General features: G+C 30.4%; 1 protein-coding gene and 1 long non-coding RNA gene across 3 annotated transcripts in view; both read left to right on the forward strand.

The window, feature by feature from the left end:
- Positions 1-23227, forward strand: part of shg (DE-cadherin) — a 356238-nt gene that overhangs the window by 273438 nt on the left and 59573 nt on the right. The window lies entirely within an intron of this gene.
- Positions 744-11419, forward strand: LOC148231967 (uncharacterized). The gene is made up of 3 exons (XR_015810614.1): positions 744-3297; positions 3781-6463; positions 9705-11419. It is a non-coding gene; the product is annotated as an uncharacterized LOC148231967 (long non-coding RNA).

Consider the following 23227-nt stretch of genomic DNA (forward strand, 5'->3'; position numbering starts at 1 on the left):
TTAATAAAAAGAAGGTGGACCTTGAATTGAATATTATTTATGTTATTAAGACGTTATAATTTATTATTTATTTTTTTATATGATTTTAGTTGAAGGATGTAAATAAAATATTTTTTTTTTTGTTTCAGGTTCGTTCTTTGATACATATATATACATAAATGTATTTGTTTAATTATAAAAGCTACTTAAAAAGGTAAGAGAAGCTCAAAATTATATGTGCATTTACTTGTTATATATGTGTATATTTTAATTTATATTTAAAAAAATATATGCATCAAATTTATCGTGACTTAATTTGGACTTCGAAAGTCAATCATATTGTTAATAAATTATTAAAGATATATCGACGGCCTTATATATAAATCATCATATCTGATCCAACCAATCATATTTGAACCAATCTATTTTAATTTAGTCAACTCTACATTTTCGTTTCTTAGGAGATCTAATAATCTCCATATATAATATCCATTTTTTGTTGCCAAAAAATTTTCATTGATATCTGTTTCTCATAGTTCTTGCAATGCATTATTTGTTCGTTTTATATATCATAGATAATTATTATACACAGAAAGAGTACAAATAGGTAATATGATTTGTTTTGTTAAAGTAAGCATAGCGATTTTATTGCATTGGTCTTAGATGACCACATTGTAGCAAAAAGAAAATTAAATGACAATTTAATAGACTTTTATAACGTGTTCGTGAGAGCGAGAAAAAATTAGATTATATCGGCACAGTAACAAACAAGTTGATTATTTCTTACATTGCATTATATATGCTGCTTGTGACACTATCATTTTAGATTATGAATTGCGCATGACACGAATATTTCCATATTATTGAATTTCAAAATAATATTAAATATATTTTTTTATCAGCTCCAATAGTTCTGTGTTTTGTGCATATTACGGCTACTTAAAGATTCTAGTTACAGCATTGATTTTTAATGCAAGCTAGAAGCGATTTATGTATTTATGAAGATCCTAACTATAATATAAGATTGAATTGATAAACACGTTCCGTTAAATATACACGCCAAAATAGTTATTTTTAAACAGTGTCTTCGGAGATGAAGACCGCACATTAACCGAAGCTTATAAAATCGGTTTATGTGTCAAAGCTCCAGCATTTCCGCGCTGGTTGTTAAATTACTCTGAGCGAATTTGCACGAATCAAATTCTCTTTCTAGCTGTTCCAGCTCTTCACATAGTACGCTCTGCATTGCATTGATCTCGGCGTGTGCAATTTCAAAGCTTTTTTCCCTCTGTCATTAATGCGAATCGAGTTTCAGAATGTTAATGAAATTAAAAATCCCTTCCTTGTGCTAAAAAATATAGATTGAATAGATAACATCTGACATCACGATGTCATAGCTTGTTGTATAATTAGATAAGTGTAAAAATATATTTATATCGTCGAATATATGTAATTTGAATTAGCAGATTTCAAACTTTTGGGTTTATTTTTGCCTAACTGTGCGTAAAATATTTTTTCTTGTAGCGAAAAAATCGATAGTTAATAATGAAATGCTTTAAACGTTTCTCATTTAATCTCACTGTTATTTTAATATTAATTCAACACTTTTTTAATATAAATTTAAATATTGTTATTTATTTAATCCTTAACGCAAACAAAGGAATTGCTATTTTGTGAATTATATGTATACTATCCTATTGTTCTTTTATTCCTAGTTACATCGTACTTTTTTTGTTGTCTAATATTTATCTCTTAGCAAATATAGAAGCCGTTTCAAGCGAAAAGGCAAATCGCTAAGAATCAATGCAATTTCGGGAATGAACACATTCGCTTGTGTGCATCCAGGATCGTTGCCTAAATTACATACATATTCAATATTTTCACAACCAACTGCACACTATTGTGGTTTTGTATGAATAGAATACCTCAGCAGCATAATTTAGTTACTTGGATTTTGGAATTAATATAACTCAACTGAATAACTGTTAGATTTTTCTATCTCGATTCGTCGAGTCAGTTGAGTGAAATGAGCATGCTGCAACTGGCATCATCTGTGAAATTGTTTAATCGACGTTTTTTACTACTAAATTATTGTATTATACTTAAATTTAATTATTAATCTTCCCACATAATATTATATGAAAAACAGTTGCCCTAGAAAATCACATTTATTTAATTGCATAAATCAATAAATTCGGTAAATAAATTTTTATAGCAGCAACTGCTGACGCTACAATATTTTTAAGTAAAACGTCTGATAGCCTGATCCGTTGAGATAGTCAGTGTCAATTTTAAACAAGTTGTGACTTGTTAGCTAGCTTCCAGAGCCGGAAGAGTGAGGTAGTGTTTACCTTGTCTGTTGCGCATCATAGATTTCGAACAACGCGTTAACATTAATTTTTGTTTAAATTTGCAAAAAAGTGCCAAAGAAGCTCATGAAATATTAAAATCAGTATATGGCGATAATGTGGTAATTATGTAGACTGTTTACAAGTGAATGAGCGATTTAAAAACGGAAATGAGTCGGTTGAAGACGAGGAACGGTCGGGATGTCCTTCGACTTCAAAAAAAGACGAAAACGTGCAAAAAGGTTCAAAAAATGGTTCGTTTAACCAAGCGATTGACTATTCAGGAGCTTACCAAAGAACTAAACATCTCGTACGGGACAATGCAAAGCAGTTTAACAGATAATTTGCAAATGAGACGAGTGAGTGCGAAACTTGTTACCAGAATTTTGACTGACGAACATAAGGAAAATCCTGTGTCAGTTTGCACGGAATTGAAAGATCTTCTTGATGCAGATCTGGACTTAATGGTCAAAATTATAACTGGAGATCAGAATTCGGTGTATGGCTATGACACTGAGATGAAAATGCAGAATTTCCAATAGAAAACGAGTGGCGAGTCAAAGTCGAATGTCAGCTTCATGCTAATTGTTTTCTTCGATAGTAAGGGCATAGTGCGATCAGAGTTCGTTCCAAGTAAACTCTGAATATTACAAAGGCGTACTGCAACGTTTGCGAAACGATGTACGGAGAAAGAGACCAGAAAAATGGGCCAATGGCTTCCTCCCTCATCACGACAACGCGCCGTGCCACATCTCGCTTCTGAACCAAAAAAAAAGGTTCCTGTCTGTCTACATTCACCTTGCTCTCTGGATTTAGCACCATGCAACTTCTGGTTCTTCTCAAAAATAAAAACAGTACTAAAAGGAAAACGTTTTGCCGAAATTCCCGACATTGAGAGGGCCACGATGAAGGCCCTTCCGAAAGAAGCCTTCCAGAAATACTTCCAATTATGGAATCAACGTTTGGATAAGTATGATTGATAGATTAGAATGGTTGAATGTTCAAGAAATATTGAGTATGAATGTTTTAGTATTTATATATAAGTTAGAAAATAATATATTACCAAAATATTTTAATAAGTATTTAATAAGAAATAAAGATGTACATAAATATAATACTAGAAATAGAGAAAATTTAAAGAAAATTAAGTATAAGAAAACGAGTACGGCTAGGGGAATTATGTACGGAGGTTTTGATTTATATAATAGTCTTCCAAGAGAAATCCGAAACAGCAAAAATATAACGGGTTTCATAAATGGAATAAAAAAACACCTTCGTACATATAGAAATAAATTATAATATTAAGACTTTATTATTGTATATATTCATTTTTTCTTTCTGTTATGTATTTTTTATATATTTTTATATATGTTTACTAAATTTGTTAGATGTAAAGATTAGCTATTAAGCTAAATAACTTAATAAAATAAAAAATAAAAATAAAATAAATAAGTGCATCACTACCCAAGGAGAGTACTTTGAAGGAGATTAATTCAAATTTGATCTAAGCGTATTACTTTGTTCATAATATAATTATTCACCGTATTTTTTGATCACACCTCGTATGTACATATATATTCCGACTAGATAAAATATTACAAATGTTAAAATGTGACGACGGAGAAATTGCCGTTGGCTTGGCAGGAGATGGCGGTGAAGCGTCACCATTTTCATGTGGTGATTTTGTTAATTAAAACTTTGCATTAAATATAATATCATTATTATATGTACAATAAAATCGTCGGAGAGTGTTGATAATACGCTAGCGTGTGGTTCTAAATTCAGCCTAATTTACATTTTAATAATATTATATGCTACATGTGTGTATATATTTGATAATGTCGCGCGTCAATCACGATACATGGAATAGCAGAATAAATTATTTTTGTCGCATAAGAATGCCGTCCATTTTAAGGAGTGGTCTGATCGGGGTTAGGTTAGGCAAAAGGATATTTATCATTATTTTTAAAATGGTTTGAAGATGATTCAAGTTTTTTTAAGAGACGTGCAATTGAAAAATCATTAAAAATACTTATTTATAAATGTAACATCAATATAGAATTAATGGTATAATGTCTTATTTCTCCAAAACATATCTGAAATAAACATGTATTCTGATTCTTGAAGTGAACAGAATCTAAACACATTTGAAGAAAATGGCATTAATTAAGATATTGACGTCTAATATAGATGTAGCAAATATATCTTAAAATATACTGAAATGTCTAATCGGTTAATGATATATGAAATATGGAATTAAAATTTAGGGTACAGTAAAAAATACAACGTTGAAATAATCCAAAGATTGATAATAATCACAGGTGTCTCATGGTGTTATGTTTCATCGTGTGAGGACGGTGAATGAAAAGTTATAACAATTTCAGCCAGATGTATCTCGATAGATAGGGGCTTTATCTGAACGAGGCGAAAAGAGAATTGTGCAGACGGTTCAACCGTTTTAGGTGAGCGATTTGTCAGATAATATATTTTAGATCAGGAAAAAATAATAAATTTTAAACATGTATGAATGTTAGAAAAAATATACTATTGTAATGGATGATATATTTTTTTTGCGTGGTTATAAAACTTAATAAACTCGAAAAAATATATTTACTAGTGGATTATTTTTTATTAATTGTTTACCGGGGAAAAATAAAAACAACCTAATGAATATTTGCAATGCACTTAAGCCAATTAAACTAGCGGCTGAAGCGTTGGGTAGACGTGATGCAAATCTTTTTGAAGTTTTTATTTATGTAAAAATGATAATATTTCAAGGCAGTTGCTGGAGGGTTTAAAATTCCGCGTTAGCGAACGAATAAAACAAGATCTTGTGTTTTTAATAAAATTTCTAGCGAGATTTTTAATCAGTTATTCGATGAAGACGTTGAATGCGATAGAATTGAAAATGAAATTCAATGTGAATATTCATGCAAAGAAGATAATGGCCAAATTCGTGATCTAAATAGATTGGCCGATGCTATCAATGCAATAAAAATTGGAAATAAAACGCCAGATCTGCCCAAAAAGCTACAAAACAAATTACAAAAATATGAAAGTACAAGAAACAAAACAAATCTGCAAAAGTTGTTGGATGTTGGATACAGCCCACTTCAATTAAAAGCAAAATTCTCGTTGTTGTAAAAAAATTTGATTATATTTGAGCGACTTATCCCTAGACTATCTGTAATATTTAAAATGTGTTAATTTTTATTTTGGTTAATTATGTAATTTACTTTTTTGTGCTTTTTAATATGCTTTTTTAATTTTTGGAAAATATCTTAATTTTACTTCTCGCATTTTTTTTAAATTTTCCTTCAATTTTTTTTTTAATTACTCTAGATTCCCGAGATTAGATTTCTCGGGAAATATTATTATGAACCAATTGTACATTTAAAACATCAAAAAAATAAATTTAAATTAAAATACATTATATATACATTTGCTCTTTTTAACATTGATTGTTATTGTTTTAAGCCACCATTGTTTGTGCTGCTATAAAACAGTCGCTAATGCGTTAACATCCATACAAAACACCCGATAGGGTCAATAGGGATCAAGGGGCTACCGTATCACCAATGAATAAGTCAAACTCTCATAAATAGATACCGTCGGTGCCGGAATTCAATAACGTTGCTCTAATTGGTCAGCGGTCCCGGATCGCCCCGGAAGACCTATTCGCCAATTGTCTGTCCCCAGTCGTAAATTTTAGTGCGATTCTTGGCTTTTACGGCCATCGGCCGAATGTGGTCAGCACATCCTAATGAATTAAGCATATGGCCATATAAATTAGACATAAAACGCCGTGTGTGGATTGGGGCTCGCTGCGCAAAAAGTAAGCCATAAAACCGATAATAGAAAACTGGCCGCTTTACGTTTTTAGCTTAAATTATTCCTTTTTATTGTGGCACTACTGTGCGGGGTGGCCGGCACGAGCGCGTCCCTTGTCTTTCACCGTAATTAGGTCCCCGAGAACCACGACGAAGATAAAAAACACACACGTGATGGGTTGGGGTGCGCAAGACCCGCGTCGGGCCCTTACACGCCTCGGTAACGATAAAAACTAAATATAACACGTAAAAACGACCGTTAAATGAAATACGTCGTCGTTGTGTAAAATTAATACTATAAAACTAGTAATCTTATATATAATTGTTCTAAGCCGTCGCTTCCGGACGCGCATAACTTTAAATGAAACATTCTCCGTTCATTCCTCTACTCTGTAAATCGTATCGCTTTGTATGAACGGTGTGTAACAATACACGTAAACAAAGGAATTATAATAATAAATTATAATAAAAATAAAAATTGAATTTGCTCCGATTGATTTTTGAGCCGCGGGCAATGCGTTCTGTTGTTTCGACCAATCAAAAATAAGCATTCAAATATTCAAATAGTTTGGACCAATGAAAAATAAGCATTCGAATTAAAATAGACAGTACCGTGACAACGCTTTTATTTAATAATAAAATTTTGCTACGCGACAATAATTTTCATTAATTCGTCATTTGACTGAATATAAATAATCGGATTGCAAATTAACTAGGTGTGTTATAACTATGTTAACTTAAATATATACATAATGTGTTGAGGATTAGAAGAATACATTGATTAAACTAGATAAACAATCTTCGTAATGAAATCTTCAAATTTTGAATTCCTGGCGACGGGCTCCGAGGCCGAAAAGTGAGTTTTTCCTTTTTTAATAATCGGATTGCAACTTAACTAGGTGTGTTATGACTATGAAAATTAAATATATACATAATGTGTTGAGGGTTAGAATAATACATTGATTAAATTAGATAAACAATCATAAAACAATCTTCGTAATGAAATATTCAAATTTTGAATTCCCGTCGCCGGGCTCCGGGGCCCAAAAGTGAATTTCTCCTTTTATATTACATAAACATTATCATTGATTCCGATTTAATGCACAATTTTAAACGTGAACGTGTAATATATCCTTAGTATGTATGAGGATTGAAAGTTAATGTCGATCAAATCGGCGCTGTCGGACATATCAACCAACGGACAGCTTATAAATGTGTAGTTCCTTGGATGTTATCTAATAAACGACAATTTACAATGATTATATATATGTGATCGCAAACCTGGAATAATCGATAGCCAAAATATCTAAGAGTGGGTTATTTTTAATTCCGATGTGGCAAAATATGTTCAATTTTTGTTCTTTGCCTTCATTCCTCTTTCGGAATAGTCAAATTCAAGATATTCAGTTACATCAAACTTATATAGTATGTTCTTTACAAAAAGATAATACTTGCTGACAGTGACTTCAACATGAGAAGATTCACTCTTTGTTTATATATACCAATTCTACGTTGTGGCCATATAAGTCATCAAATTGCTCCCTCATTGCTTCTGAAAAATAATTAAAAACACCTTTATCAAGAGTTAAGCATTGAACACATTATTACTACTAATATAATCCATAAATTAAATTTAAACGACAAGCGAAGAACAAAATTGACGGAAGATACTGTAGAGGATTAAACACATAGATTGACATATCTTCATCTTCTTCAAAATAGTCGCAATATGTCATATATTAATTGTTTGCCATAAGTAAATGTTATTAGATCTATCATTACTTCTGAAAATTAACTGTAAACGATACTATATAGTGGGTAAAATGTTACTTTGTTTAATTAATTTTGGTATGTATACCTTTAATTGTCCAATCACCGCTGTTTGTCTTTTAATATTAGATCCTGGAAAGTCAATGGTAATTTTGTTAGAATAACCGTGACATATTATTCATATAACCAAACACTTACTGGCACACTCATAATTTATAGTTTTAATTATGTTATACACTTTAAATCATCTTCAATTGACACTTTGTATGAAAAATGCTTTGTTTAATTAACATATTTTACTGTTTATTGAATCGCACTAAGCTGTATCCCGGCGCGCGCTTGACTGATGACAGAACTGTCAAATGTAAGCAACTGAGGGGATATCCCGATACATGATCGGGATATCACCGCGCGCTTAAGAACGAACTACGAAATTGATTTTAACGATTTAAATTGTAAAACACTTATCAATATATGTTTAAAAATCATCAAATTCTAAAAAAAATATTTTTTTAAATATTTTTAGTTTATACGGTATTTAAAATATAATATAAATAATGTGGATTTTTATTAGCTTCTCTTAACAAAAAAAAATATGTACTTGAATTTTGGCGAACGTTGACAATTTAAATTAATAGTTTTTGAAGAATTTTTAAAATTTCGCTTGAAAAAACATTTTAAAAAAAAGGGGGAAAATTTCAAAATAAGTACTATTCATTACCAACCAACTACTAAACACATAGTGTTGCAAAAATCTCTCTTACTGACCCCTTTGAAAGGAAACTACACAAAATTGTAAAATATTTTATAACTAATTTAATTTTTTTAACTTATTTAAATATTTTTTAAATTATAAAGTTTTAGAATAAATTTTCAAGATTTATTCAAAATATTTTTTCAACCTTAAAAATATTTTTTATTTTATTATGGATTTTAAATATTCTTAATTTATTATAGATTTTAAATATGTTTAGTTTATTATTAATTTTAAATAATGTGAAATTTTTTTGCACTTATTAATTATTAAAATTAATAATGCTGCGCAGATAAATCATTTACTTTAAAAAATATATAAATATAAATATTTTTTAATAAAAATTGACAAAGGTCTCAAAATTATTATTATTTTTAAAGCGCACTTTTGGTCTAAAGTAACAGATTAAGTGCTTGATATTTTCAGTTTATTATTTCTTTCTAATTGGCTTTTATATTTACACATAAAACATATAAACAACTTTTTTAAATTATAAATCAACTTATGGTGTAACTAAAAAAAGTTCTTATTACTAAGATTTAAATTTATGATAAAATTGTGTTATATGCAATTTATTCATTGGTTCCGTAAGCTTCGCTGTATTGAGATTTCACTGTACAATTTTAAATTTATTATTATCTAGCTAAGTTCTAAACCTATTTATAAATGATATGCAATATTTAGATTTATCATTAAATATCTAAGTTTCAAATATAACGATAAAATTTAACGTTTCAAATTTAATAAATAATATAAAATGTTTTCTTCTGGAAATATTTAGTCAAGTTGTAAACCTATTTTCAAATGAATTGAAAATGTTAGTAGTTTTTTTATAAATTAAACCATTTTGTCTATTATTGAAAATCCTAAATAATAATGTCCAATTTGAACCATTAATTTTTTTTTAAATATTTAAAAAAATCAGAACGAAGCAAAAATTATATTTAAAACCCAAAAAGTTGAGGGTCCGGTATACGCACACTCGCTAGCTTTCGGTACCTCACGATAGTGAGGTACCGACAGCTAGTACGTCATAAATTTAATTAATTATATGTATACATTTCTTCAGCACTAATGCTGGATGCAATTTATATGCAAAATCGTATACAGTGAAACTTCGGTTTACGAGTATAATTTGTTCCAGCAACATGCTCGTATTTCAAAACACTCGTAAATCAAAGCAAAACTTAAATGATTAATTTAAAATTCACGTATATTTCAATTATTAAAATTAATTTAAAATAATCCAATTTATTAATTATTTATGTAAGAATCACTGATAGCTCAATACAATATTTTTTCTTTTTTTGGAACTTTAACTAAAAACCTATCTAATGACACTTCTTTTATCTCCTTTTGAGGATTTTCCGAAAATGTGACATTTCATTGTTATTGAATAGATTCATGGCTTGCACTGCTACAGCCTTACTCGGGTGATATTTTGAGCTATTTTCCACATTTTACAGATATCCATAATTTCATCTGCAGTGAGGGGTTCTCAACCTCTTTCTCTTCTTTTTCAGACAAGATTTCCTTTTTAACACTGTGCTGTTGCTCTCGATGCATTTTTACTAGTTATTCGATGGTCAGCTCCTTGTCATGTTTATCCACCAGCTCTTGAATACATGTTTTTTATTTGGCAAAAAATAATAACCTATAATTAGTCGTACGAATTTTATCAAAAATGGTTTACTAATAAATTGATATTTTTCCTTTTCCCTTATCTAATTTAATCTTATATAAAATAATTAATATCTAGCTGGTTATTGAAATTTACATGGTAGTGGTCTTTACATGCGCTTGCCTTAACTCATCCACAAACTCCAAAAATTTATTTTCGAATATCTATCTATTTAAATTATTTTCATTTTTATTTCTGACATATTGTTCATTCATTACATACAATTTATATATTAACGAATGGTTTGGTCCAGCTGAATATTACGTGAACAGAAACGTATATAAACTTACTAATAAATAGCACTTTATGTCCTAAAAAATATTGAATAAAAAAATCTTCAAGTTGTTTAACATCGAAAGTGAAGTGGTTATTCTTAAAAGTATTTGATTTGTAATTAGACAGTAATCTTGCAGCGTCATGCTTCGCAGAAGTCCTTAATCAAATTAGGCAAACAAGTGGCAGACAAAAATTGAATTAACCGGCTGGGAGAGCGATTGGTGCTCAAATAGCGCTCGCTACTGGTCTCTTTCGAATAATTACACTAAACTAAATTGTCGGCAAATTCAATAAGTAATGCTATAAACTAATTATTATAGTGTACAACAATTTTGCACTTTTTTTGTAACAAAGATAGAATAACACGATACATATTTATTTTATTTGTTGTTATAAATCTGACCAGCATGACTTGATAGGTTTTCCCAATACGTTATTTCATTAATAGAAAAATATAGTGCACCCTAAAACAAAATTAGCACCATCCCACATATTTTTGCAGCTCCTCATAGCTATCGCCGAGAACATTGTATGTCTGTATGCATTGTTTCAAATCGAGAATTTCTCAAAAAAATCCAAAGTAATAATTTTTCATTTCATAGAATTCTTGAAAAATCTCATAAACAGTTTTTTTTCAATTTTAAATTTATACAAATATTTTCAATTGGTTTACAATCGCTTTAATTTTATAAACAAATAATTGTTAAAATCCGCTAAATTGATAGCTGCGTATTTCTGATTAACTCTTCGAAAACATTATTTGACAAATATTTTTATGACCTACTCTTAGAATTACGATTAGCAAACATTCTTACATCCTTTTTTTAACAAAAAAGGATGTAAGAATCAATCACTATAAAATTATTACATTATTAAGCATTTGAAAAGGATTCGTTAGCCGGATGATTTAAAAAAGAGTCACTGTGTTTATATATGCTTTAATAAATTATATGTTGTATTTTTTTTCAAAATAGAAGGGAAAATATCATGTGATTAAAAGTGACCGTTAATTAAACATCCATTAAATATTCTAGTCAAAATTATAATAATATCTTATATAATAATCAAATAACGTAATATATAATTACTTACTCGTATATTTTATTAAATATTTTATCATTCTTTGCGTTCGTTTATATTTTATTTATTAACCGTGATATAATTTACATGGTAAATATTGCCTCAAATTGTTGTAAATTAAATCAGTAGAAAATTTTTCATATTCACAGAAATGCACTGTAATAATATTAATTCATAGAGTATATTAAATATTTTTTAATGTTTTTAGAAATTTGAGAAATCACTGAGAAATAAGAAACACTACATGTATGGTTATTCTTATTGATATTTATATTTTGCATTTTATTTGGACTCTTTTTTCAAAATCTGATGCTTTGTTATAGTTTATTAATCAAATTCTCCTCTTAAAACTGCTTTCGAACATTTGCATCGAACGAAAAGATTGAGTATCGCTATCAAGTGTTCAGCCGAGCAGGCTACTTCGTCGAACGTGGTAGCTTAGCGAAACAAGAAAATTGAATTAGGCTTGCTACAGCGCCGATTGTTCTCCACGGGCTGTGTGTGTATGATGGACACGGGGGCGGAGGTCCTCTGCGCAATCCTCCCGGGGGCCCCACGATGATGGACGGCCGCCGGCCGCATAATCAGTTTAGGCCTCTGATTTTCCGAGAGTGGTTTATGCTTAATTTAAATAAATTTATACGATAATCCGCTTTGCGCGGATAATCCGACGCCGAAACGGACACCCTGGATCGTCATTCGGGCGATTGTTACAAAAAATCGTTTCGGAGCGTCTTAATATTCGACGGGCGATCCGTACAGCCGTAACATTTTAATCTGGTAGATTCAATTTTAATAACATTGAATGGGCTGCGCAGTTGGAATATGAAATTGCCGACTCCGGTTCATACTTGGGTATCGCATTTGGGCGATAACCACCCGAAAAGAGCAACTATGTGTATACTCTCAATGAAATCACGGTATTCTGAAACGGTATTCTATAATCAGTTTCCATTTAAGCCCATATGCATATTTCATATTCCTTCTTTTTTATATTAACAGCATCCTAACATGGTTGTAGATTTTTCTCGCGACTTTTCTGTATAATGCAGTTTTGATAATACAAAATAGTTGTACATCTCGTGTAGCTTGTAAGTCAATTTCTCATATATTTATTTTTTCTAAAATTTGGACATATGAAAATTAATATATAATATACATTATATACTTATGTTCTTCTTCTTTTGGTATCATGTCCGATCTTGTTGGTAGTTTCAAGTATCCCTCGCGGACCTTGGCTGCACGAAACACTTGTTAGGCTGTCCATAAGCGTATGTTTCGCAATCAAGGCATATTTTTTCTACTGATCCATTTTTTCTTATTATTGAAGTTTAAAGGAGCTTATATATCAGATCTTAGATCTTCCTTCCTTTAATGGTTGGAAAAAGTTTTCGATCGGGTCATATCATGAAGAGAATTTGGTCATTGAAGACTCTTACTCCATTCAATTTTTACCACACGCCTATATAGTTACATTTCAAACGCTTCCAGTCTATTGATTGTATTAATTTTTAAAGCTCATGTCTTTTATTCGCATAATAGCACTGCCCAGACATAGTACTTTATCAATTTTATTTTATTTTAAGATGTAGCTGCTTGTTTGTGAGACTAAGTTTAAATTTTAAAAACTGGCTTGCAGACTTTAATCTCTTCGGTCCGAACGCTTAAGTAAATGTTTAAGATTCCTAATATAATTTTAAGATTATCTCTTTAATATATTATTATGCATATACGTATATTAAAAAAAACTGAACACTACCTAAAACGAAATTGTTAACTCTGTATTAAACAAGCGTTTTATTTTCGCGCTTTAAATTAATTCGCCGGCTATTTATTTTCAAGCAGACCCTAAACGGAATGTACGCTTTTTGCCCCGAGAGTCTCTGTTTCGCCATATAATCCCGGATTCATTTGGGGTCCTCGGCTTTTGCATAGGCCCGACGAGGCTTTCGTGACAAGTTAATTAGTTAGCAGAGGTCAGCGGGGACCGGGCACGGACACAGAAATCACACCGAAGCTAATCGACAATTAGGCAAATGGTGGGTCCACAAAGCCCTGCTGCTCTGCCTTGCTCCGGATGCTGAAGGGACACGAGACGGTGTGAAGCATCGATCAAATATTTACAATAGTCGAAGGCGCTCGTCCAAATCGTCGGCTTTGGGTCTGTGAATTAACTATTAAGCATATGAGTCACTGCGTTGCAGAAAGTCGAGAGTGCATTTGACTTGACGAGTACGGAAGAATTTAAAATAATGTATAAGCAAAATGGTTAACAATGCACGCTGAAATTTTTAATTTTTATTAATTTTCTTCGGAAAAAGATCTAAACCATTATGTTATAGGTTGTATTTTAAAACAAAAAAATTGACAAAAATTGTCTTGATTCTTTTTAATTTTTTTTTGTTGAACGGCAAATGTTCAAAAAAGTATGAACGAAATGCATGTTAATCGTTATTCCTACAGTCGGCCATAAAAATATATTGTCAAGCATTTTTTAAAGGGTTAATCGGAAATCCCTGCTCTGGATACAGCTGTAAATTTAGCGGAATAAAAATTATTTGTTTTCAATATTATAGCGGTTGTAAACCATTTAAAAATGTTTGTATAAATAAAATTTGTAACAAAAAAAATGTCAGAAAACGAGGAATCATTATCTTACATTTTTCTACAGAAATTCTTAAAAATTAAAACATAGATTAAGCTGACTTTAAAACCATTAATAAAATACTATTATTGTACTAACTTCACAGCGTGCTTAGAGTGAATGTTTCTTATGTTCATTCCGATCTTTTCGATCGCTTGTAAATTAAAAAATATAAATAAATATAAAATTGCTTGATTGAATATTTGATCTTTGATTGCCATGATTTTTAATAAATTTATTAGATAATCAATCATTGCATTCAATCTGGCGTTGCGTCAGCGATGGCGCACATTCGAAAATAATTCATACCAGCGTTTAGAGCGCTCTTTCGACATATTTATGGTTTTAAATCCTCCCCTTATGATATTATTTATTGTGGTCGTAAAAAATATATATTTATTTCCCGTCTGCCACGACGTTGACCATAATAAATCACAGTTTCACTGTCTTTGCCAGTTTTCAGATTTTATCATCGCGCTTTCTTCGTTCCTTCGAGAACGATCGTATCGTTTACCGTTAAAATTCAGATTCGAAATGTTAAAAATTCCGCTTGCCGATTTTCTCGCAACTCGGCAGCCTCCCGCTCCAATCATCGTGCAAACGGCGGAATGTCTTTGTCTCTTGTGCAATATGTATGTGTGTGTGTGGGGATGAGTAATGTGACCATTTTTCCTGAAGCTAAAGCGCGGGACACTCGTACACAATGACATGACTGAGAAAGCTCTCGTTTTTTTCCTCTTGTGACACCAAAGCTCCGACTGTCAACGAAGTCGCGCGAAATTAAATTTATAATAAAGAACTGAGTTAAATCTGCAGATTCCGATTTGAGTCACATTGAGTTGCGCTGGTCTTTGCTTGTGCAATTTAATTATTTCTGCTCATCTTATTTCTTAACATCTTGTTTTTTAAATAAAACATCTTATTTTAACGTCTTTTAATCCTTATCGAAAAAAATCCCACGAACTTCTCCGGTCAATTATATTGGCTTAGTTACACAAGCAGCGACTGAAATGACAATCCTCTAAGCGTAGAGGCGATCTTTTGAACGGTCTGCTAAGAAAACATATGTCGTTATATGAATTTTCTCTTATTTCTCAAGCAACTCAACATGTGCCGTCAAGCCACATATAGGGATTGCAATAGTACCGGAATTTTCAATACCGGTATTACCGGTATTGACATTATTTTTATTCTTTTAATATTTTGCCCGCAAAAATAATCCAAGTAACGCCTGCATTATTCACCATGTTTATTGATTAGCAAAATCAAAGAATTCTATATGTATATTTAATATTTTAATTATAAATTATTTAAATAAAACATTAAAACCATTAATTATAAAAAAATATATTTTCGAAAATTCGGGCGCGAAATCTTTCTTTTTTTGGAACAATAAATCTAGAACAACATCTTCTTTGATCGTCCTCTTTTGGATGCCTCCTAAATTTTTATATCAGGGGCCAGATCACCACTCGGAAATTTATTCAAATAAAATATATTATACATTATTTTTTGTCAGTTACGAGTGCGTAGAAAATTGTAAATCTGTTATTCAAAATGCGACTTATTTAAGGAAAAAACAGATTAATAATATATGATTGATGATTGTGATTGAGAAGTAATTTATTTTAATTAGTGCACATTTAATAATTTTAAAATATCGCAATAATATTTATTTTCGAAAGATAAATCTCAAATATACTTATTTATTTCTACTAATTACTAGTTTTAATTAAATTAAATTTATAAATGTTAATGTAAATAATATAGAATAAAAAAATACGTAGATACCACATAAACCTTTTAGTCTAACAATATGTGAATTTTTAAAAACAAAATCATTTACTTACCTTTTTAAATAAATTATGTTTTACACATGTGTTTTAAGAATTTGCAACTTTTTTATGTACTCTCAATGATGTGAGTTAATAAAAAGCAATACAACAATAATAAAAAAATCATATTTATTTACTTGATAAAATAAAATATAAATAAAGTTTGATCAATCAAAATAAGTAATAGTTAAAATGTGTTGACAGATGTTTTTTTTTTAAATCAAACTTTTATATGTTATTTTTGAAAGCAAATAAATATGAAAAATATTTTTTGTTGCTGTTGTAGCAATTGCATATTATTGCTTTATATTACCTCACTTCATTAAGAGTAATTATTCAATTTTAAAATAGTTATTACTTAGTACAACCTATCTTTAGTTGGTAAGTGAAAAAAATAGCATTGTATTATTTTCCAATGAATTTATTTTTAAAAAATTTCTAAATTTTGCGTTTTTATTTAAATATAATTATTATTATTTATTTATATTATTTAACACCAATGTTTAGTGAAGTATATTCCATAGACTATTTGGGTAAAAATACGGCTGAATGGAGATAAACATGTATACAATACATGCTTTTTTCACTTTGCCAGCCATCCCTATCATAAAAAAGGGAACTGCTAGGTACCGTTAGACTTGCCGGAGATAAAGTAAATATATTATCTTCATGATGACAAGTCGCGCATATATATAAATACAAAAATATCGAACATGTTCAATTAAATTTTTAAAAATTATGCTGAAATATCGGCCGGTGGGATTTTTCACATAGGTAGGGTGGAGCGATGTTTCAGCTCTCTTAGGCTAAAAGAGATAATATTATTCTACTTTGACATCCTAACCCGATAAAACTACTTTTTTATTCTTGGTTTTTGCTTTCAAGCAATATGTACATCATCGTTTTCGTAGTTCTTAGCCATGGAGATATCGTTCTTGTACGGGTCTCTAAATAATAAAAAAAATTTTTCGATACTACCGGTATTTAATTTTGTTATACCAGTAGTACCAAAGGTCAGTTTTTATCCCAAGACCGGTATTACCAGTATCAATACAATTGCCATTACAATCTTTACTCATATATTATATTTTCTTTGCATCTATTTGCTACTATATATTCTATTTAAAATTGTATAATTAGCCTAATAATAACCTAACTTATGTTTATACTAATTCCAAAACTTACAAAAATAAACATATTATGTATTAAATAAATTGAGTATTTTTTACACTTCATATCAATATAAAATTAGAAAGTCCAAATAGAAAGTAAAAATGGGCAGGTTTACATACATATGATTTTTTTGAATTCAATTGTCATTATTGGCACATGTAAATCCGAACAAAGGGTTTTTGCGTACAATACCGCTGCTTTTGATTATATCATGAACTTTCTACTGTCTATGTACTTAGCGATGCTGTGTGGCGATTCTGCGTAGCTGACACGATGTCTCCCTTACTCGTAACTATAACAATGAACAGTGTACCAGAGAACGGATTACAGATTAGTGGTTTCTATATAACTAGCGCTGGCTAACTTGCCATGCCTCTGTGTTTCAATAGTATCATATTAATAATTTTGATGGCACTCGTAAGTGCAAGAAACGGTTGAACGGCTACGGTGACATGCCACGGAGATCGTTATAACGCGCGAACGACCTCTCGTTTGACCCGTGCCCGTAGCACAATGCGGCCGGTCGCGTGGGTTTTTCACGTTACCGGATGACCGGACGCTAAGTTCGTGAGCCTCGGGCTGCTGCAGGCTGCTGCACACACGAGCTTACGTCATGTCATGGCCGCTATACGTTGGCGAACCGGTTTCGCAAGTTTACTTCGGTCGTGACGAGTCACTATGCTACAACAACGAAAAAAATATCCTGACCGGCTTATCGATATCGCCTTTGTTAATGCGGGTCGTTTAGTTTCAAAAACGGCAAAAGCCAAGCCTTATATCTTATGTATGTACACCCATACCTCGCTATACGGCCGCTCTTTATACGGCCTTTCGCTATAACGGCCCTCTTCAATTAAGGCACGTTTTCGATTTACGTCCTAAAATGTTTCGCTATAACGGCAAAAAAACTTTTTTTCGATGTCGATTTTAAAAAAAATTTAAAAATAGATTTAATTTGCATAATCTTAAAATGAAAGGTGAAGCAGCTAGCGCCGATGAGGCCGCATCTAAGGAATATCCCAACATTTTAAAGGGAATTATTGAAAGAGGTGGTCATAAACCTGAACAAGTGTTTAACGTAGACGAAACAGAGCTTTATTGGAAGCGAATGCCTGATTGCACGTACATTTCAAAAACCGAAAAATCTGCGCCTGGTTATAAGGTGTCTAAAGAACGATTAACTACTTGGTGCAAATGCCGCGGGTGATTTTAAGCTAAAACCACTTTTAATATATTTGTCCGAAAATCCAAGGCCTCTTAAAGGACTAAATAAAAATCAATTACCCGTCATATGGAGATCCAACAAGAAAGCTTGGATGACTAAAGCTACTTTAGAGGATTGGTTCTAAAATCACTTTTGCACAGAAGTGAAAAAATATTTGCGAGACAATAACTTAAGCAACAAGGCTTTGCTAATTTTGGATAATGCACCAGGGCATCCTACTAATTTATCCGAACTATCTGAAGATGTGATGATTGAGTACCTTCCGAAAAATACAACAGCTCTGATCCAACCAATGGATCAGGGTGCAATAGCCACATTTAAGGCATATTACCTACTCCGAACTTTCCGACAACTTATAAGGGAAACCGATGGTAAATCTTCAATTAAAACATTTTGGAAAAACTATAACATCAAGGATGCTGTTGACAGCATCAGTGAATCATGGAAGAAATTAAAATTAGCAACAATGAATCATGTTGGAAAAAAATATGGCCAGAATGTGTAAAAAGTACTGATGCAGAAGTTAATTGCCTTCCTGAAATTAGGCAAAACATTTTGGATCTAGCACATGATCTTGGCTTTAAAGGTTTGAACGAACGTGATGTGCTTGATCTACTTGAAGCTGATAAGGAACCCCTTACATATAAGGAACTCATTCAATTGCAAGCAGAACCGGCATTTGATGAAGAGACAGAGCCTGTTGTATTCAAACAGCTAACATCAAAAAAATTGTCAAAAGATTTTTCCTATTTCGAACAAGGAATAAACATCTTCCTTGAAAACGATCCTGACGTCGAACGTAGCGCTAAAGTTTCTCGAGGAATTAACTCAGCCATTAGCTGTTATTAATCACTGAAGAACGAAATAGACAAAAAGGCAAGACAACAACGTTGGACAATTTTTTTAAGCCAGGCCCATCCATACCAGCGAAAAATGAGAACAACAGTGATCTGCAGGTTACCATTTCTTCATCGTCTTCAGATTAAAGCCATTTTAAAAAAAAATATGTATGTATTCATACACATATTTTATGTAACATGAAGTTGTTTCATTTCTGTTTATGGTTTCATGTTGGTTTTTGGAGTCTGTTATTATTTTATGTACAAATGTATGTACTTGTTATGTATGTATTTTTGATTTAAATGAAATAAAAAGATAAAATGCATTTTAAATGATAAACCATGTTACATATTTAACAAATTTGGAACCGATCCCATTGAATTTGTATAAATTTGTATTAGAATAATTGATTCGATTTTGCAGTAAATAATATAAAATATTATTTACTGCAAAATCATAATTATAATATAAAGTTATTCGGATTTAAATTAGCTTAATATCTAACTAAAACATTAAAATTTTCAGAAAAAAAGTTTACGATATCTAAAAAACAATACATTATTAATTTTTTTAACGATAATTGAAATCAGTAAGTAATTACGATTATATCTAATTATTATATATCTATTTTATTTTATAATATGCATAAAATGTAGAAATACGTATGTATTTATAAGTCGTGTTTCTTCTTATTATTATAGTAAAATATAATAAACATAATTACCCAATTATTCTAATTCGGTATCGTTTTTATATTTATATTCAATGTAACCAAATATCGTTACGTTAAAATAATTCCCGAATTTAAAACATAATTATTTAAAAATCATTAATAGTTAGTTTTGCAATTTGACGATTCGCACACTTAACTACTAGTTAAGCACAATGACTTCGCTCGTCCATTTATGAGCTCGCAGTCAATTTTGCTACAATGTGACGTGAAGACAATTTATGTATTGGTTTTTCAAAATTAAATTGGCATCATATAATACTGAGGCATTCGAGTATAATGTTTATCAAAGCCAAACTTTGAATTGTCACGAGATCTTTGTGCTTCGAACAATTTTAACGACCGCTTATAAATCTGAATTGAGAGTGAAAAGTAATTGTATTGATGTGGTAAAATTCACGATAATGTCTCAAGTTTGACTGAGGCAAAAATGGCTGAATGTAGTTAACCGTGAGTTTGTATCGATGTATATGTGAAAGCGATCGAACAATGGTTGTTGTGTATAAAGTCAAGTATATATTAAATAGTCATAATAATATATACATATACAATATAAGACAATGAAATAAATGAAAACTTTGTTCATAATTTGTTGAGGTAAACCTATCTATCATATGACTATTGTGTATATTACAAATTATACACGGATTAGAAAGTGCATGTTTTTTTTTCTAGAAAATCTTTAGAACTTTCATATTAATAAACATTAATGTCTCGGTATTTGTGTAGCAATAATATAACGTAATTCCTGTGTTTTTTGGTAAACTAATTAGTATTGTAAAATAATTTCTTGTTCTTTTTGAGATTAAATAAATTAAAATTTTGAATTAATAAATTTAAATCGTAATTTTTTTTGGATGCTTGAAACTTCGTAAAACCATGTCAAAACTACTGGTTTTCATTTACGTTACACATTGTTAAAAAAAAGTTCGTGGAAATATTTTAACATAATTACACAAAAAATATTAAAAATTATAATTTGCTTAAACAAAATATATATACAATAATTGCGCATATAATTGTTGAAATATTATAATTTAAATTTATTTACCTAAACTCATAATCGAACTACTTTGACCTCTCGTACTTGTACGTACTTATGTATCATTGCTTACTTCAAACAACGATTTTTTATTGTATTTTTTTTTATAAAATGACGAATTACATTATTATTCATAATATAAAATGTTGAGATGTTTTTCGTTTATATATATTTACCGGAACTCTTCAAAGCACTTAGGAGTTCTTTGTTACATTTAATTAAATTCTTTAAATAAGTACAAGGTGAATGCAGAATGTAGACAAAGCTTAAACGTTTTTTTTTATAATCCCCCACGAACAACAATAAAATATGTTTCAATGCTAGCTAAAAAATAAAATCATTTTTAGATACCGTTATAATTAAACGCTTTTTCTTATATGACAAATAAAATATTTTTTTTCTTAAATGCGTTTATATAAATTATTTATGAAATTACTTAATTATGTAAAAATATTCATGCGCGTAAATACCTGTTTTTAAATGGCTCACATTAACCTTTTTATTATTAAATTAAAACAATTGTGTTGTGCCCTTATATCGTAAATTGTAGAAATTGTATAATAAATATATTTATTTTATATAGCATACTTTATAGCTAAATATTATATTTATTTTTTCAAAGTAAACATTAACAGTTAATCCGAAAATAAAATATGTACCATATTTTATATAAATACACTTTTATATATAAATAGATGTATGAATGTCCCTTTAATTCTGCGAATAATCTAATCTTATCTATGTACATATGTTTATATAAGTATCATTATCTTTTTTTTGCAATGTGTTGCGAACAAAAATCGTTAACGGTTCAACTTCGGTTACCATTACGTAAAATTTTATATTTCTCTATTTACATAGGTACATGATTTAAAAAATAATGGTTATCAAACTTTTTTGGCACAGTAACAGCACTCGATGCCATAAAGTGGCGCTCATATCCACCGGCCACAAGAGTCTATATTAATTTGAAAGCTCGGCTCGGGTCACTGGAGACCCCCTCGTATCACACCTTTGCAACAACCCTCGACAAATTGGTTAAATAGGGTTTCATGTATGTGTTATCTACGGTAAAAAAAACTCGTTTTAATATTCGAGGAGTAATTTGACATTTTCCCACAGAGCTTGAAAATTTGTCCGTGCCGTTAAAGTTTGGCCTAATATATAGTTTTATTGAAAATATTTAAATATATTATTTTATGATTCTCTATGAAACTTGCTAACTGCGATTAAGAATCACAGGCACTAGACAGGAGAATTATGTTTTTTTATATTACCAACCAACTCTTTCAAAATATTGAAAGTATGTTAATATAGATAGTTTCCGCTGTGGAAATTCTTATGGAAAAAAACTGCAATTCTGTTGATGGTTTTACGACCATATACAACTAACTTTAGTTTAACATCTTTCTACATCGCGCTCTCTTCGCAATTGTAGTGATAATATTGAAAATATTAAACATGTAGGTAAAATCTACACTTTCTTATCAATGCTCGCCGTATTTTTGATAAGTGTTACAGAAAATAAGACACAAAAGAGACAGCAGTTGATATTTTAACGGAGATAAGAGGGTGTGAAATGAAGCGAAAGAGTGTAAGAAAATCGTTTATAAGCGAATCGCTTTTGAAAGAAACTCTGTGTTGACTTTTATCGAAGCGTTTCGAAGTCGATGTACAGGCGAAACCGAGTTTCAGATTGTACTTGATGTATTTTACTAGCGGAATAACCGAGAAATTTGGCGTTCGGGAGAAAAACGATTCCAGGGATTGTTGGCGGTATTGTAATTTTTACCCCTATTGAAAGCGTATTCTAATTTTCAGTTTTCAATGTTTGAAAAAGTAATTTACTATAATCGTTTTCAGAATGAATACTTCTATACATATTTATCAAATATATAAAAACATGCTCTTTATGATAAATACATGAAATTTATTGATTACATAAGGATTTGAACAAATTGGATCTTTGCCCTTTAGACATCTCCATCCTTTTATTTTTATTCTATAATTACCATTAACA

This window comes from Plectrocnemia conspersa, unplaced genomic scaffold (genome assembly GCF_051122295.1).
Source record: "Plectrocnemia conspersa isolate PC_06_02 unplaced genomic scaffold, ASM5112229v1 ptg000009l, whole genome shotgun sequence".
Taxonomy (NCBI): Eukaryota; Metazoa; Arthropoda; class Insecta; order Trichoptera; family Polycentropodidae; genus Plectrocnemia; species Plectrocnemia conspersa.